Consider the following 13,122-nt stretch of genomic DNA (forward strand, 5'->3'; position numbering starts at 1 on the left):
AAGTTTTTTTTTATGTTTAACTGTATATTGATGAAAAAAGTCCATACATCCCTGTGACCCTACAGAGGATAAGCAGTTTGATGAATATATGGATGGATAGACAGTCCGTATACGTATATCAGACTAGACCATATATACCAAATGTTGCAATTGTGAAATTCATGTACATTTTTAATTTATCATATCATTTCATGTAGTTTTTTAATCAAATTAATGCTAACTACTAGTTAGCCACTACTAGAGGGGACTGTATAATACCACAGAAGAAGTGCTCTTGGGCAGTCAGCATTTTCCTATAGAGCAGTACATACTTGGAATACTATAGTATAATACTATACTATAATATAGAACTAAGAAATAAGAAATTTTCCTTCTTTTTCTGAATCGATAAAAGGGTGGTTATTTGATAATCAAACATGTCTTCATAATTTGAAGTACTGGTTTCTTGCTTGATTCTGGTTTTTATATGTAAAGTTTTTTTTTATGTTTATGACTGTTTGCTGGAATGTCTGTTCTTTATATACTTGTGGACTTTGGTTTTTACCATCAACCTGCCAGAGACTTCAGATAAATAAACAATAATAAATAAATAAATAATAAACTGGTTTAAATATATATATTCCATATTTTTGAAATATACTATAATGCAAGTTATGCAATATATACCAGACTAGTCCATATATACTGTACATATATGCCAAATATTACAATTCTGAAATTCATGTACATTTTTGTTTATTATAATATAATATAATATAAAGTTGTAATATTTGTATATAAACTATAAATATAATTAAAACAATTATAACATAAATTGCAATAATTGATTTTAATATAAAAAATATAATATATTTGTAAAACAAATGTATTAAATGGCCAAGATGCTTGGACCCCAATGTATATAGATATTAGTTAGGTAGGCCTATTTAGATAATATTCTTATTTATATCTAGCATGAGCTAGTTTTATATCCCTGCATTGTTTGAGTCATGTATGAGTGACATGACAAAAGCTTTATGAATTCAGCAGATGCTTTGAGAATCCAAGTCATGGTTGATTGTTTCTGCCCTGTCCTTCATTTCATTACACAAGTCCTTCATAGTCATTACCTCTGCCTGAAGGAGGCTTGTGTTGCTCTTTAACTGCACTCCAGATAATCATGTTTGATCAGAGAAGAACTATTCAGTGTCATTTAACAAATACTAACTGGGCTGAGTTGAATTTGAATAAAAAAAAAATAAAAAAACAGTGTCATTACACTTCTGTGTTTGGATTTCATTAGTAATGAACTTAAATATAAGGCTGAAGGACTTAAAAGATTTTCAAGCACATGCTTGTTTAGATGTTAAACAAAGTTAATTTAAGTGATACCACATGATTAGGTTTTGTCCTTGATTCAAAGCAAACATCAGCATACATGACTGTCTTCATAAATTACTGTGCGTTTAGATTATACGACATGCACGTTGAGTTGTGAATCTTGACCAAGCCGACCGAAGATGTGCGTAAATTTACAGGTGGCAGCTTTAGCGCCACTGAGATCAATGACCAGAGGTGAAAACCTCATCAATGCTTATTGGACAAATGGTGACCTTCTGCAATAATGAACAGCAATCAATTTTACAGCATCATTTAAACTTTAAATGGGGAAAGGGATATGCTGAAAAAGCCTTTCTCTGTGAAACACGAGGGGTTAAAAACCACCTCAAGATTGCATTCGCAGCAGCTGACCTGAATGAATACATAAATCCTATCAATCTATTAAGAAGGTTGGATGGGGTCAAGGCAACCGCAAACATGAAGCATTCAATATTTAATGACTTCCAGAGTTCTTCTTAGATAGAATTTGGGATGCAAGAATTTGCTTTTGTGAACAGTGAGTTATTATTTTAACTGCTAAATATCTTGGTACACCTCTGGCAGCTCACAGTTTTGAACTCCGTAGGATGCTGTCCAGTGTCCACAGTCTGTCACACTGCAGGTATACATCTCATGTGTGTGTGTTTCTTTGTTTTCACCTGCTCGAATGAAGCTAGCTTCTTTTTTTTTATTATTGTTTCCTTTTTGCACTGATGTCGATTTGCCCCTCTCCCTGAGGAGGGTAATGTATTTTTTTTTTTTCTACTGAGATGAGTCAGCAAATCACACCATTATTTCACACTAACTTTCCTGGCTGTAAATTCAACTAGATGTTCATAAACTCTCCCTGTTGGCTATTTATGTCTGAGGTGTTTGGGGTGTAACAATGAGTTGGTGAGGTTTCTTGCTGAATTTATGGTCTGCCATGTCAGAGTCTCACACTGAATTGCCCCCTTGAAGTTTCACTCAAGACTCTGTTCTCCTCTACTTCTAATGGAGAGAGCGTTGTCTGAGTTGTTAGTTGCCGTCTCTGTTGAAGTTTGCTGTGCAAAATCTGTCCTCTCACACAGAAGTAACACAAAAAGTCTCTCTCAAAGAATTGTCTCTGGAGAGAAGAATCTAAAATTCTCTTTTAGGAAAGTACAGAGTCGTGCTTTTAACCCCCCATACTTAAAAATAGAAATGTGGGGTTTCGTGACTTTATTATGTGTGGGGAAGGCTACGGAAACAAAACATTTGACAGCATAATCTTTCCAATTCAATCACCCTTTTGTGTTTTCAAGGCAACCCTGGATGTCTGTGTACCCACTCGAAGGAGAAAAAGTGTTCTCTGTTTGGTCTCAAATCTTCCCTGACTTTGTTAGCTACGCTAGGTCAAATGACCCATAGGCAAACATCTGCATATAATATACGCTGTTACTTACTATATAACTGCAATATGGGTCCATAAAAAGGTATTTTTATGTTACACTGGATGGTATGGAGTTGTCTGACACCAGGGTTGTACGCTATATTAGATTTTCTCTACACAATTAGTGGCCAAAAAACCCCCCAAAAAACAAAAAGCACCACAGAAATGACATTATTGATATCTTTTGGAAAAATAAATAAATAGTGCTATCAGTTAAAATAATTTGGTTTATTTTGTGTTTCCAATAAATAAATGACACAAATTACGAGTACAGGGAGGCGAAGAAAGTTAGTAACCATAACTGTACAAAAGCATATAAAAAGAATTAACTGTTGATCAGCACTTCCTGCAGACTGGTGCAGTACCACCACCTACTATGTTGGAGTGTCAACCATATGGCGCTGGATTATTTACAATATTATTGTATGTGTAGTTTGACATCATATCAATATTTCATGTTCATATATCACAGTTATCGTCAGTAGTGGTATATTGTGACACCCCTGCACCATTCAGAATTTAATTTTTTAATTCTAATTTAGTTCCTGAAACAGAATGCACAGCGAGTAGAATTAACAGTGAGTAGAATTAAAGAATGAAAGCAGGCAGACAGAGAGAGAGATTAAGAGATGAGAGATGTTATGTAGTTTATACAAACAGTATTACTAATAGTTAAACACCAACACACCAAAAACCTGGTGGTATGATTAAAAACATTCATATCATGTGAATGCACATAACTTTAAACATGTTTATTAAAAGTACCATTTATGTGTAAGTAATTTTTGTCAATCCTTTTAAGTGAGCAAAAAAGGGGAAGGGTATGATATTTCTCCAACTGGCTCTCAATGCTAAGTGCCGATGCCATGAGAGGAGATCATCCCATGTTTGATTAGGGCTAATGCATCTCCCACGGGTAATTGTGGTCACAGTGCCATGTGCATCTCTGATACTTCTCACATGTTACAGGTACTAATACACTTCCTCACCTCCATCTCTTCCTCTGGCTACCTGAGTGTCCTACCTACTTTTCTTTTAGTACGTCATCCAGACATTTCTCTCTGTATTTAACATATTAGCCTGTGCTTAGAACAGTGGGGGTGTCTAATTTTAATTTGCTAATAATGATAGGATACTAATAGGTCCTCTATAAAACCGTAATGTAAAATGCTGCATAGTGAAAAGAAACACTCTAAAGCTGTTGGTCAATTAGAATATGCAACGTTAACACATTCTGAGCTATTTCAAGGAAAACGCGAACAACACTCGTGGTAAAATATATGTGCATTGCATATGTGTAAAAAACATGTAGCAGATTTCTAACGGTGTCCACACATCTATATACTATATCATCAAAACACACATATCCAATAATTTTCTTGACAAATTGCTTTGTCTGATGGCTTTCTAGCACTCTTTAATGCTTATAAACATTACAGTGTGTTTCAGTGTTTAGGTGATATTTCTTGTTGAGTTTGGATGATACATAATTAGATACATAAATATGTGCTCCTCTGCTGCTTGCAAAAGTGTAAACATGCAAAAAGAGAATGAAGCAGTTAAAATGTAAAACTGAATAAATGTGTTAACTGCATTAACACAAAAATAACATTGTTAAATTTGTTTAACTGCATGTGTTACCAGCTTAACTTTAAAGAAACTTTTTAAGTGTATGTCTCATCTTCTTATGCAACTGCATCATTATATTCTCACAGCAGGTTTTTCCTTTCACTTTATTCTCGAAATATCTGGCAGTATAGAGGAGGGAGAATACTGGTTTCTATCTAAAGGACAATATTCTGAAACTTTATGTCCAACGCGCTTTTCCATCCCGCGTTGGATTCTACTGATGTTTTCCTCCTGTGTTTCTCTCACGGCCCTTTTATCCAAACAAACAACTGCAGAACATCCCTACCAAGACACACTCAACCCTCTACAGAGAGGCGGACTTCAAAGCACGGCTGTCAGCCACTAGAAACCTCGCACCTTTCCTTTCTAAATGATTCATTCTTTACTCTGTCTTTCTTTTTAATCTGCACGAGCCCAAAACTCCCCATGGAATCAGGAAGAAGCTGAATTTCACTCAGGCATTCTCTCTTTCACCAGGAGAAAAACGAACATTCAGGGCTGGTATAACCTTCAAAATGTGAATTAACAAAACAAAAAACAAATCAGTAATGCAGGAAAAAACATTCTGGGACGGACAAAAAAATCTCCTCATTTCTAGTCAAGGATGCCAACATATCAGTGGTACTGACACTATTATTTATTGAATGAAATGAATGAATACAATTTCATGCTGTGACAGACACGTGTGTGGTGCCACACCACATACACACATTCCCTTATAACACAAGCCAAAGCTGTCAAAGTGTTCATTAACATTCAAACCTACCCGCTGAGCCACATGCCCTAACCTGCAGACAGTTAAAAGCACCCACACACAATCACACTTATTTACCTCGTCTGTTTTTTCTGTCTTTTTGCTCCCAGAGACCCTGGCATGATGCATTAGAACGACTGCCATATAACTGGCTGGTACGGAGGGGTTGGGACCGCCTGTGATTGATGGCATGAGGATAATGCATGATTGGCTCTATGACTAATGATCATGGTGAGTGAGAGTGAAAAGTGGAAAAGAAACATGAAGTCAGGAAATGATTATGATGGGCCAAAACAAATGACAGCTACTCTGACATCACCCACTGCCCGATGACACACAGCAGAACGATGAGGGCAGTCAAAGAGATTGAGCTGTTGCCTGCCTTCTCTACTGTGATGAACAATGCGCCATTTACCCGGGTTTCATAGCTCCACTTCACACTGAATACAAGTGCACAGAGGTACGTCAATGTGGAGTGATCGGTTTACCTGAAATGATGCACTTGGGGTCATGCTGGTGTTATTAGCTCTGCTCCTAAATGCTCTGAGTGTGCTTTGCACATTGCGATACCTTAAAGGGATACTTCACCAAAAATAAAAATTCTTTCATAATTTTTTTTACCCTTATTACATCCGAGATATATGTATATGAGTTTCTTTCTTCTGTGGAACACTAACAGGGATTTTTAGAAAAATAAACCATCTCTGTGAGTCCATCTAATGCAAGATGATGGGCTCCTCAAAATTGATGCTTCAAAAACCACTCAGAATGAACACGACTGTGCCAAATATCTGCATTATATGGACTCGTGGAGATGATTTTTTCCCCTAAACATTTATTCGGTGGCCGAGAGAGCTCAACACGCTGCAACTAAAAAACAAAACAAAAAAAAACAAGCAAATTAAGAAAACATCTTCATCAGTTTGACAACACATGCTGCAAATACAATGTAAACAAATACAGAAACATGCTGCAAATACTGACAACGCAAATGCAGACATGCACTGCAAATACTCACAAATGCAAACAAATACAAATACAAAAACAAAAATATAGAAATGAATTCTTATGATCTGCCTAAACTCCAGTGATGGTTGTGTTTAGGGGTGAGGTTATGGTGGACCTTCATACTTACCTTTTTTCTAAAAGTCATATGTTTTCACATCATATGAATTTATATGAAATCATATCCTTTTAAAATAGTTACGTTTTCCCATGAGATTGGGTTGGTTTGAGCATCTACTAGTTAGGGGAAGTCCAATTATTTTTTGTGAACTGGGTCTTTGACCGTTTTCCCAAAAAATAAGAAGAAAAAAAAAAAAACTTTTGCATCAACATCAAGTAATTGTCATGGTTGCCTACTGTGAGGAGCGAGGAACGAGGAGATGTAGGGGAATTCATGAATACAGTCTTTAATAATCCACAGGAACAAGGAACACACACATAGCAATGGGGATAGACGTTAGACACCGGACAAAGGAACCAAGGCACAGAACATTCTTTAAATACATGACTAACGAGGGACTAAACGAGAAGCACCTGAAACCAATAAACATCATTAACACGAGGGAGAAACTAGGTCACAGGGAGCACATGGGGAGCAAAACACAACAAAACTGGAACACAGGTCTGACAGTAATCAAATAATGACATAATGAACATGTAACACTATCATCATATTAGGTGAAATTAAAGACAATACTCAGTAGTAAAATCAATTCACATGTCTTGACGGAATGGTATGTGCATGTTTTAATTTTTTTTTATAAAATGTAAGAAACTTACATTTCACACCCTCATTCAAGTCCACACATGCTCATATTATCAACAGCTCACTCATCAATGCCTACACCTTCAATTTACTGAAATGTGTGATCTCACATGTAATTGTTTAATCAGTGTTTCAACCACGGTATGACTTTAATAAAACAACAGCTTATGAACAGCATGTCACCTGCCATTAGGCCTACCTCAGGAAGGTAATTCAGTGTCCATAGCTCGTTATTAGTTAGCTAAGAAAAATATATAGTTCAGTCATGAAACTCTAGATGGCGCAGGCTGATGGGTTTTTAATGTAACTGATGATATTCAGAGAGTTAAACGACTTTGCACAAGCTGATTGGTTCATGCTGCATATGCAGCCAATGAGCTTACCGCCTTGCATTTATATGGCTGGCTAGCATTCACTTGAAATTCCTGCAGCGCGCTTTCAGAGTTCTCTGAAACTCAACAGCTAGATAAGTAAACGGTTTTCACTCTGTTTTCTGTGCATTATTGCGTTCGTCAGATGTACATTTTTAAACTAGAAAACATACAAGTTGTAAAACTACGTGCAGGTTATTCGCATGAGGAGTAATTACTAAGCACGTATTGTTCATATAACAACAGTGTTATTAGCAGCAGCAGCAAGAACTTTTCCTAGTTCATGTAACGTTATGTGAGAATACAACGTCAAGCGTCGCGAATTTTAGAACAATAAAGTGAATTGGGAATTACCTTATTTGCCCGAAATCTCCAATGCTTTTAATATCTTCTGTGGGCAATCATTTCTACATTAACCGCGAACGGATTGCTTTCAGATGCAGGCCTCACAAATGGGGTTGGTTGTTCACAGTTTTAAGTCAAGGTGAACCCGTATAACTGTCTTTCATAAACGTCATACTGTCAACAGCCTTACCTATTTTAATGAGCAACAGAAAATAATATTCCCGCTCATACTTGTACTCGTGCCGCATTGCAATGCATTTAGTCAGAAGAGGGAGCGCTCATTTAAAGAGGCCACACCTCTATTTCACTATACCTTGGTTCAGCGATAGTGAAGAGTTTATTATAAAAGTTATGTTTAGTGATAGTTTAAAGATAATTAATCATGAATTCGTTTAAAATATAAAGATACTACTAATAATAAATTATTTCCAATCAGTAGCCCATGTACAATGTAGTTAGGACACTCTTAAACTGGAATTTACTATTTGTGTATTCAGTTGGGCTTACAGCAATTATAGTACTTTCATGGAGTGTAGCAGCAGTATCATAGAATTCAGATCACGTTATTAGCGAATTGTTAATTGCAGTATGCATAGCAAATCAAGTCAAATTATTACTGTTGTTAATAGCAGCAGCAGCAGCAGCAGCAGGAAATATCTGGTTGTAACTTGCATGAAATTTCAGCGATAATGCATGGATGAGCTACAGCAATTCTAGTCTAGAGTGTAGCAGCAGTATCCATAGAATTTCAGATTGCACTATTAGCTAATTATTAATAGCAGTATGCATAGCAAATCAAATTATGCATTTAGTTGCGGCAGCAGTAGGTAGTCTGTAGTTTACATTTACATTCTTATTTATTCATTTTGCAGACACTTTTATCCAAATCGACTTACAATTGCTGAAGTTTCAGTGACTTAAAATGGATGGTATGTGAACTCTTCAAGCGAATAGGCATCATTTGCATTTCGTTTATTTAAAAGGGGCTTATAGCAATTCTAAGTACCTTTGTGCAGCTGTAGCAGCAGTATGCATAGTATTCAGGTCGCATGTAGCTAATTTAATAGCAGCAGCATGCATGGCAATTTCATATGCAATGTTAGAAATAATATTAGCAGCAGGAAGTCAAATTATTGTTGCTAATACAGCAGCGGCAGCAGAAAGTACTTTAGTTGCTTAATTTCAGTGATAACGCATGGGGTAAGTAACTGTAGCGTCTGGACCACTCAAACACACAATATATATTTTGTTAGCTAGATTTAACAAATACTCTGTAACACCCCAGGAAGCCGAACAGGCCCCTGGTTCCATGGTAACCCTGACACCTGATACATTTACGACCTCCTGGAATTTAGGTGAAGAAAATCGCTTCCTTGCCCATAGGGAAAATCCACAAGGGAAGGACTTTTCTTTGCTAATTAATTAATAGGAAATCCTTTCTTTGAATGAACACACATGATCCTTCAGGTCATTGGGTATATTATTGTCATCGTGTATTTTGTCTTTGAAATTGTATACTGTTATGCAGGCTTATAATCGAAACACACTCCTGTCAGCTTACATATATATAACCCTACCATGTTTAGTATCTATGAATTCGTATTCGGATGATCTAATTGAGAGTGTATATTGTATGTTTACACCTACGCAACATATTAGTGTTCTAAGAGTCTTTAATAATTGTTATACAAGTTTCATATGCAAATTACCATGCTTTCAAACAAAGGGCCATAAAAATGCCCCAGTATCTCAGAACTCCCACTTGAGATTCCGGACTTCCTCATTGGACAAGCCCATCTTGAGAGGCGTGAATCTTTGCAGGCTTTAAAGGCCACACTTCATGTGACCCGCCCCAGTCGGTGGTTTGTTGGGATTCTGAGAGGTGGTGAGAAAAACACTCCCAGAACATCATTAAGATCGTGCCAGGCTTCGGCCTTGTCCTTTCCATTCATCAAGTTACTCTGACCCAAACTGGTTCTTTTCATCGACCCAAATTCAGCAAAGATCAACTGGAAACCTTAAGATTGCATCAGGAATCTCTTTCAGACAGACGAGACTCACAAGTATCAAACTTAGTCTTATTAATTAGGTATCATTTGCACCTTTTTACAAAGGTGTGTTTGAACTAAGAATCTGACGTTTCCCTCAGGCGTAGATCTGCTGAATATGCAAATGTTTCAATAACTTCATGTTCTTATTTTCGCTTCTCTTTAAAGGGTTAAGCTTTAACCCTTTCCTATACAAGCTGTGTGTGTGTATGTGTATGTTAGACCAGTTTATGTGTTTATGTAGGATGTTAGACCAGTTTATGTGTTTATGTAGCATGTTAGACTAGTTTTAAGTGTTTATGTAGTTAATAAAACCTTACTTGTATCACACTTGATGTTGTTCATGGTTTGCCCATAACTGGAGTCACTTAATCATGCAGATTTATGCTACAAGCTTTTGTAGAATTGTACAGTAAGGAAGTTATTTCCCTTAACCAGGAAATTAACGTTCTTAGAATTGACAAGACAGTTGACCCTGAGAGGTCAGCTAAATATCTACAGCGGATCTAAATATTCATAATTAATTATAACTAGTTATGATTAATTATTCATATTTCCTCATGAGCTGTTTCGTTACATAACTCTTTAAAGTGAAATAGGCATTTTATTTATTTACTACTTTGAAAAGTTCACAGTCTACTGTAAGCCATGTTAAAGCAAAATAGGCATTATTTGATTGAGTTTGCTTGTTAATAAAGACGATTATACGAATTCTAAGTACTTTTGTGCAGCTATAGCAGCATTATGCATTGCATAGCTATTCAGATCTCTGTAGCAGCAGTACGCATGGCAAAATTCAGATGCAATGTTAGAAATATTAGCTGTAGTCTGCATGGCAATCCAATTATCACTGTTGCTAATATATCAGCGGCAGAATAAAGTACATTTAGTTGCATAACATTTCAGTGATAAGATAAAGCTTGGATGGTAGTGAACTTTTTAGGTGAAATGGGCATTTTATTACTTTGCTATTCAGATCAACAGGGTTTATAGAACTCTTCAAAGCGAAATAGGCATTATTTGTTTTTTTTTGGTTATTTAATAAACGGGCAGTAGCAATTCTAAGTACTTTTGTGCCGCAGTATGCATAGTTATTCAGATCGCAATGTTAGCTAATTTTATAGCATGCATAGCAAATTCAGATGCAAGGTTAGAAATAATATTAGCAGCAGCATGCATAGCAAGTCATTATTATGGCTAATTTAGCAGTGGCAGCAGAAAGCACTTTAGTTGCATAAAATTTTAGTGATAACTCATGGAGGGTAAATTAACTCTTTAAAGTGCAATAGGTATTTATTACTTTGTTAATTCAACAGGGCTTACAGCAGGTTTTCGTGCAGCAGCAGTAGATTATGCTTCGCAAATTCTGATTAAATATTACAAACGCAACAGCGCGCATAATAAATTCCTACTACAACATTGTGAATATCATTAACAGCAACAGCATGTACTTCAACTCTGTATTGAAATGTTAGTGAATATTATCAATAGCAGCAGTAGCAGAAGTTGTTGCGTTGGCCATATCACACTGCATACATTACAGACCGCTTTACCGATCGTTATGGGTCTATTGATTTGGTAATATTGTGCCGCTCGTGTCTGGTGCAGACACCATGTTAGAGTAAAATAGGCATTCGCCTGGCTACTCGTATGCCTAATTAATGGAGCTCTCAGCAGTTCAGTCTCTTGTGCAGTAGCAGCAGCTTGCATAGGAATTCAGTCATCGAGATTTTTCTCAGCAGCATGCACAGCATTTCTATGTTGCAAATTTGAATTTAGACACAATTAATATAAAAGCAGACAACTGCATTTAAATAAAGTCACTGTAGTGTCTTGCTCAAGGCCATCTTGGAACGAGACACGCATTTAGCAATGATGTGTTCATATACAGTGCAAACATTATTGTTGTTAATATGCAATATAAACATTTTAAATTATCAAAATAAATGAGCAGCTGCTTCTGAGGCAGAATTAGTCCTGGACATATGACACCACAACTACAGGGTGTACAGTGATTTATTATTTCGCCAAATATTTTGTTAGCTTATTAACAAGTTAAAGGTAAGTATTTCCACTGCAGTAACGTTGATGAATGTTAATGGGGAAAAACAAAAAAGTTGACTACTCAAAAACACAAATGACAAATTTAAAACTATTTGCTCAGGCCGCCTGAGCCAGGTGGTTGCTGGGGGTTACTTCATCTATCAGCCTACAGTGTGATTCCTGTTTGTTAATGACACACATAGCGCGTGCTTCTACCTAGGTAAGTTTGAGTTATTGGCTCAGACACACATAGTTATTTAGGTCATTAGTTAAATAAACCTAAGGGTACAGCCCCCAGGTTCACATTGTTAAGCCACTAGTTAATTTATCTGGGATCCATTAGCCCAGAAACGCATTTAACTCTGGTCACTAGTTTAAGCTATCTGGTCAACCGATCAGGTACACACAGCAATAGTTCACTAGCGTTAAGCCATTCGGCAAAGCCGGCCCAGGCTCACATAGATAGCAAACACACGGTCTCATGACTCTCCGGAGCAGCAGCAGTACATATGTCTTAGCAATAGATCTGCTTGTTCTGGGGGGTTTTATCTTTTATATTCCTTCTGCCTTATAGGGATGATTTTAAGCATATTATTGTATAGCGGCAGCATACATATTGAAATGTTTTGTTTCTTCTTCCAGCTTTGTTGGGGGGTTATTTCATATGCTATTTATGCAGCAGCAGTATGTCTTAAATACTCATGGCACTGTATCGTAGTGGTGGACGAAGTACATAAATCAAGTACTTGAGTAAAAGTACAGATACGTATAATAAAATATTACACCAGTAAAAGAACCAACAGCAGCAGCAATTCAGCAGCAGCGTAGCAGATCTGTTCCGACAAGACCAAATGCATTAACATTGTCATATCCATCACCATGCTAAAAATGTTCAGAGAGTTGTCATGATTGAAATATATAAGTTCAGTCATGAAACTCTAGATGGCACATTCTGACGGGGTGTTAACGTAACTGATGATATTCAGAGAGTTAAACGACTTGGCACAAGCTGATTGGTTCATGCTGCATATGCAGCCAATGAGCTTACTGCCTTGCATTTATATGGCTAGCTAGCATTTACTTGAGATTCCTGCAGCGCGCTTTGAGTTCTCTGAAACCCTCCACCTAACCCAGCTCCACCTGTATAGATCTGCTATGGGGTTATTTTGTATGCTATTTGTGCAGCAGCAGCATGTCTTAAATACTCATGGCACTGTATCGCCATATGCATTGGCAGTAGCAAGTTCCTGTACTTGCTTGCAGCAGCAGCAATAATCTACAACTACAGCAATAACCAACAGCAGCAGCAATTCAGCAGCAGCGTAGCAGATCTGTTCCGCCAAGACCAAATGCATTAACATTGTCATATCCATCACCATGCTAAAATGTTC

The sequence above is a fragment of the Sinocyclocheilus grahami genome, unplaced genomic scaffold (assembly GCF_001515645.1).
Source record: "Sinocyclocheilus grahami isolate Dianchi unplaced genomic scaffold, SAMN03320097.WGS_v1.1 scaffold47.1, whole genome shotgun sequence".
In the NCBI taxonomy this organism is placed as follows: Eukaryota; Metazoa; Chordata; class Actinopteri; order Cypriniformes; family Cyprinidae; genus Sinocyclocheilus; species Sinocyclocheilus grahami.